The sequence below is a fragment of the Camellia sinensis genome, chromosome 2 (genome assembly GCF_055761805.1).
Source record: "Camellia sinensis isolate YWXY chromosome 2, ASM5576180v1, whole genome shotgun sequence".
NCBI lineage: Eukaryota > Viridiplantae > Streptophyta > Magnoliopsida > Ericales > Theaceae > Camellia > Camellia sinensis.
In genome coordinates, this window is record NC_138962.1 from 158,473,916 (window position 1) to 158,480,667 (window position 6,752).

Genomic DNA, 6,752 nt, shown 5'->3' on the forward strand with positions numbered 1-6,752 from the left:
TCAATTTGGTAAGATGGAGGAAAAAATTAGCACCAAACAGCATCATTAAGTTTTGAATTAGCATTGCTATGTAAAAAAAATTGAATTAGTCTTAGGGACGGAATTAGGAGAAAATTATAGGGGGTCATGATCCCCTTATTTTTGTGAAAAAATATTATTTGCCATAACAATTTAAAATATATATATATATATATATATCATTTTATATATAAAATAGCCTTCTAATATAAAATATATATTTCATTTTTCTCTCATCTTTTTATTTGTATAAAAAAAATTAAAAAAAAAACTTTTTTATTCTATTAGAGATTGCTTCTATAGTATTTGATTTTTTTTAAAAAAAAATTGTGTGTTTCTATATATATGATTTATATATCATGTCGTACATATATGTGTTTGTGTATTCAACAGAAAAAATTTATTCGTCTTTTGATCCTTTCAGTGATGAAATCTGAATTCCGTCCCTAATTAACATAAATAAAGGATTAACTGGAAGTTTTAAGAGTTTTATAGGAAGTTATGAATAACTTAAGAGAAGTGGTAAAAGTTACTATATAATGTCTCCCTTCCTAACTTTTATTGCAAAAAGCGTAATTTATTTGTTTTAATACTTAAAGAATTATAATATAATAATTATTTAAATATAACATTTTAATCAGTTCAATTGAGTTCATTACAATCAGTGAAAAAAAATTGGAATCAAAACAATCATACCTTGTCAAAAATCAAAATTTTAATTAGTCTTCAAAGCAATCAATTTGATTTTATCGATTTTTCTTACCGTCCCTTTCTTATTAAAATAATTTTTTTCATAAATTGTAGGCAAAAATTGAACCAAAAATTAGTAAAAAATTTAAAAAGATAAAAAATTAAAATTTCTCCATAAAACTACATCGAAGGGGGGCAGTATTAGCTGCATTTATGGATATAGAATGGGACTAGGCTAGGCAGAGTGTTTACTAATAATTATTACATATTTAACAGCTTCTTTTAATGTTGCATTTTGTTTTCGAGTAATGTTAGAAACTCTAATACCAAATGTTTTATATGGGTCCCACATCTATGAGAGACATTTGGTAGAATTTTTGAGGTCTAGCATTTTTGTTTTTTTTTTTTTTTTTCTTAGTGGTCTATTTAGCACATTGATTTGGGTTTTGCTACCATGTGAAATAAGGAGGAAAAGAAAATACAATCAAAAGATAGAAGAAAATTCTATCTTTAAGAAAAAAATAATAATACAATAAGAAGAAGAAGAAAAGTAATTCTAAAAAAAATTAAGCCTAAAGGTCATTTTAAACATAAGAGGAAGCATAAAGGAAGTTTTTAGTATTTGATGCACCCATCAGTGCATATGCTTTCCATATAGGCATTTCTAAGAGAAATTAGCATAGTGTAGACATCCTATTTTTTACCGCTCTTAAGACTTGGGCGTCATGATTGACCACTCAATGATGAAAGTTATGCTGTGCAAATGTTCGATTTCTTTAACAAGAAGAGCTTTTAAATCTCAACCTTACACCCCATTTTTGACCAAAACTGTTTTTGACCAAAACTATTTTAGACTTTAAAACCCTCTCTTTCAAAATATTTTTGAAAATGTTTCTACGATGTTCCGAGACTCGCATTTCATTTAAAATGTTACACTTTTCGGTAAACCGAGTAAGGATAAAGTGGAAATAAATGGAAGAAAAGTGAACTCTTTGAAAAATCTTTAAAAATATCTTATTTAGAGGTTTGGAGTTGGAGAAAATAGGAGAGGAGGAAAGAAAACTAGTTGGGGAAATGGTTGAGCTTGAAACCGTTGAGAGAGAATTAAGTAGCCTTCACTAAATCAGGCATATCTCTTTGTACACTTAGACTTTAGTTGTGAGGCCACCACCATTGAAAAATGGACTTCTGGTGATTCAATTTAGGCTCAAGAATCTCCCAAAGCCGAATCCGGATGAGGGAGATATGGTCGTTGGAAGTTAGGTATCAATCCGTTAGGATAGAAATGAGCAACCTTCACTAAAATAGGCATATCTCTTTCTGCACTTAGAATTTAGATATGAGGCTGCCACCATTGGAAAGTAGACTTCTGGGCTTGAATTTAGACTCAAGAATGACCTAAAATCGAGTCCGTATAAGGGCGATATGTCCGTTTGAAGTCGGGCCTGGAAGTAGATTTTTGTTGCCGGCAGCCCAATATTTTTGGACGGCCGCCCATTATTAGTGCCCGGTCGACCACTACTTCTGCCCTGCCGGCCACTTGTGTAAAACCCAAATATTAGTTGCCAGCTATCCCCCAAAAGCCCCAGCTGTTCCTATATAGATATTTCCGACATGGGAGGCTGTTTTTCTATATATACCAGGCCAACCCTCTTGTTTTTAGGTTACAAAAATTCTCAAAAGTCCCAAAATTTGAAATTCTCTCTCTATCTCTATCTTGCAACACACATACATTACCCAAACACTTCCTAAACCAATATTGGAGCTCTCCTTACTGAGATTATTTAGTCCAAATTTCAGCCCTTGAGAGTGTAAGCTTTGTGGTTTGTGAACAAAAGAGTAACCTTGCTTCAAGAGGTATAATTTTGGACATCTCTACACTACTTATTTCCTATCTTTTCTTATTGTTTTTGGGCTGTTTTTACACTATTTTTATGGCCTAAAACTTGTGGTTTAAAGCTACCAAAGGTGGAGAGGTTAACCATCCTTCTTTAAACCTTGTTCTCTAAGCTTTTGCCCTTGTGTTTCCCATTCTTTTCTCAACTATTTTTGAGCGTTTTACTACTGAATTTCAGAGTTTTTTGGAGGCTAAAAATCATGTTTTGAGGCCCCAAAAATGGAGGGGTTAGCCACCCCTCCTATGGCTTGTTTACTAGCTTAAATTCTCCATTATTTTAGCTTAGTCTTTTTGTTATTTTTACCTAAATTCCAGCATGTTTTAGGACTATTTTTGGTTGTTCATTGCATTTGGGCCTTGTATTGCATGTTTATAGTGTAATTGTGCTCATAGGCTTGCTGGTTTAGGCCTTAGCCACCAACTATTTGAGTTGATAGTGTTTATTTCAAGCTTTTCAAACTTGTATTCATATCTAATCACCTCTGCAACCTCCCTTCTTTCTTGGCTTTTTCTTTACTTTGAAAGTTGTTTCAAGCTACTTGCTTGTTTAAGCTTGAGATAGAGGTATTGTGCTTAATGGTTCAATCCCTTTGAGGGTTCATTATCAACGGCATGACACTTCTCTCATGCCTAAAATAACTCTTGGTTTGGTACTCCTTTCCATTAGAGGACTTTATCTTCACTTTTGGACTCAATTGATTAAGGAATGGATGGTAATTAAAATGGAGTAATAAAATTGGGACTAAAAGTTATGCAAGATAATAAAATCAACTTGGGTTCAATCGGACGTTAATTGAACCCATTGAGTCTTGAATCGTTTCATACTTGTTAGTGATATAAACGGTTCAAGAGTCAATATCAACCACTTCCCTTGATCAATCCATGATAGGAAGGAGGTTTAAGAGTCTTTTATGTTGCATTTATTGAAATTGTACACCTTGGTTCATAGGCCATCATGAAATGAAATTGTATCGATTGATGGCTTGCGAATTGAGCTTGCCACTCCTTTAAGCTGTTTGATGATAAGGAGGGGTAAGGTGTACAAATATACCTTGAGAATACCCTATTTGTGCTCTGTATGCTTCCTATTGCAGCAGGAGAAAACCAGGCTTTAATGGCTGGCAAGCCACTTCTTTTGAACGACAGGCTACCTTTTGTGGCCGGCCGACCAGTACTTCTGGCCTGCCAGCCATTTTTGTCAGATTAAGCAGCAACTTTTTGGAACAGAACAGAACAGAGCAAAGGCTGAGGTGAAAAGATGTTCTAAATGTGCAATAGAGGCATTTTGGCAGCAGAACAGTGGGCTTTTCGGGTGGAAATCCGCGCATACATGAGCATTCCTTGCTTCCTGAGGCTGATTAGTTAGCTTAGTTACTTCTTTCATGTTGTATTCATATTATAATTAATTAGTTAATTATAATTGATAATTAATTAATTCTGTTAGCTTAGTTACTTCTTTCTCTGGCACGTTTTGCGGCATTTTCTCGTATCCCGGCTTATGGAGATGCGCACTTTCCTTTTGACAATGGTTAGGCAGTCGGATATTTTACATTTTAATTGAAGTTCTTATTTTTGGCAAAAAAAAAAAAGTAATTGAATTTCCTATCTAAAAAAAAAATAGTTGAAATTAGGATAAATTACAAATTCACCTTCTGAGATTTGCTTAAAATATAATTTATCTCCTGTAATTCTAGAAATTGCATTTTGTCCCTTGAAATTTCTAATTTCATAATAAATGACCTCTATTATTAATAAATAATCAAATCAATTAACAAATTTTAATAATATCATAACTTTATTTCAATTAATAATTCAGATAATTTTATCAATGTATAAAAGAGCAGTTAAAAATTTTATTTTTTCAATTAATTCTGTTAAATAAAAAATTCTGACAATGGGACATTTAGAATTTTCATAATCACAAGACAATTCATATTTTAAGTAAATCGCAAAAGATATATTTGTAATTTACTCTTGAAATTATGATAAAAGAATAGATAAAGTACAAATACACCCCCCTAAAGTTCGATTAAAATACGAATCATCCCCTATGGTTCTGGAAATTACATTTCAATGCCTGAGATTTCTAATTTTATAACAAATCGCCAATTTTATTAATAAATCATAAAATCAATTAACAATTTTTAATGATATTAGAAATATGTTTCAATTAATAATTTAAATAATTTTATTATTATATAGGAGAGCAATTATGAATTTCATTTTTTAAGTTAATTCTGTTAAATAAAAAAATATGACAAGGAAATATTTGTAATTTTTCAAATTACAGGAAACAGTCTGTATTTTAATCAAATCTCAAAGTGTGTATTTGTAAGAACAAAACCAACATTTATTAGATAAATAGAATTTGTTGAATAGGAACATGATAAATATATCTGACTAGAATACTAAGGAAGATTCTAACAGAAATATGAGATGGTAATACAAATCACTAAAATCAAAATTAAAGGTGAAGACGAAGAAGAAAACTCTAGAAATTCCATCTAGATTTTCTAGGAGCAACCCCCTAATGTAAGGTTATACAAAGCACCAAACAAAATCACAAAAAACTTCATATAAATTCTTGAAAACTTCATATTTATGATTGTTAGGCTCTCCCAATAATATTAGGAAAATGATTCACAATTTAGGAAACCACAAAATTTTTAACAAATAGAATATTCTTATACAAGCTCCATATTCCCAGCAACAATATTTGACAGTAACACAACCCATAAATCAATTCTACATCCCATTTTCAGCAAAACTTAAAATTGCTAAACTAAGCATAAATGAGAGGGTAATTTATATGAATAAATTGGGCCGAGATTGGGTAATGGGTCGCTTTGGGCCGTAGTAAGAAAGACGGAGTAAAATGGCTTTTTTCATTAGATCAGTCCAAGAAGGCCTTGTTGTTATCTCGGTCGCCACGGCCAAATTAGTTGGCCCGGTCGTAATCTTTAACCGAGGTATACGGAGCCTTACTCGGGACTTTTGTTCTTGGTTTGCTCGGTCCAACTCTTCTACGGATAGCTCGGTCTTGGCATGCAAAGCCGAGGTAGAAGTGAGGAAGTAAAGAGCCGATCTGATAGTTATCTCGGCCGTATGGTCATCCTGCCGAGGTAAAACCATCTCACTTGGTTTAAGCAGTGAGGGGGGTGTTAAAGGATAAGCAATATCTTTCAGGAGTGTGAATCCTAGGAGGACTCTACATGGAGGAGTAAGAGTCCTATTAGGATTGTGCCACATGGAACCTATAAAAGCTCATAACATCACCTATGGAGAGGTAACGCAACTTTGATTCCTGAATACACAGAGCTTTTGTCTATTTGTCTATTTTGCTGACTTAGGCATCGAAGGGGTTTCCGGCACACACCCGCCGGCTAGCTCACGTTTATGTTTTCAGGGAGTAAAGCGACGACGTTTGGAGGAACGCGAACTTGATCAACAGGATTATACGAGAAGGTTTATTTCTTTCCCGTACAATTGGCGCTGTCTATGGGAATTGCAGACTAGAACAAGACCTCTTGATCAAGCTTTTCCTCTTTAAAAGCAATGGCGCACAACGAAGATTTGCCGTAGTCCGCCATCGACGGACAAACACCAGAGGGGGGTGCAAGACGCGAAGGCCTACCTTCTATCCCTCCCATGACGGACTTAGAGCCACAGCGACAAAATCCCAGAAGGGATACAAGGGGGAGGAGGCGGACTAACAGCCCCCGTCACTCTCGTTCACGAAGTCCTGACAGACAAAGGCGGAGGATTGATCCTCAAGTTCTGGAGGACCGCGTGAAGGAGCAAGATGAATTAATAAGGAAGATGGCGGGGGACATGGAGGCCATGAAGCGCCAGATGAAGGGAAAATGAGTGGCGACAGGAGAGGGGCGCAAAAGCAAAATGCCTCCTCGCCGTTCAGAAGACCGTGAAAGGCATTCCACACCATCACAAGCAGAGAGTAGAAGCCTCAGGACAGGCGATACTCAATCCAGAACCTCCAGAACTCGTTACTCCAGGTCTGAGAGAACGAGATCGTTAAGGTCTTACACTGAGGGAAGTACCTATCGACCCTCGCACTCGCACCAAACATCATCCAAGCAGACGGAGTTGCCAAGATCATCCGATTTGCGAATCATGCTGGAAGAAAAGG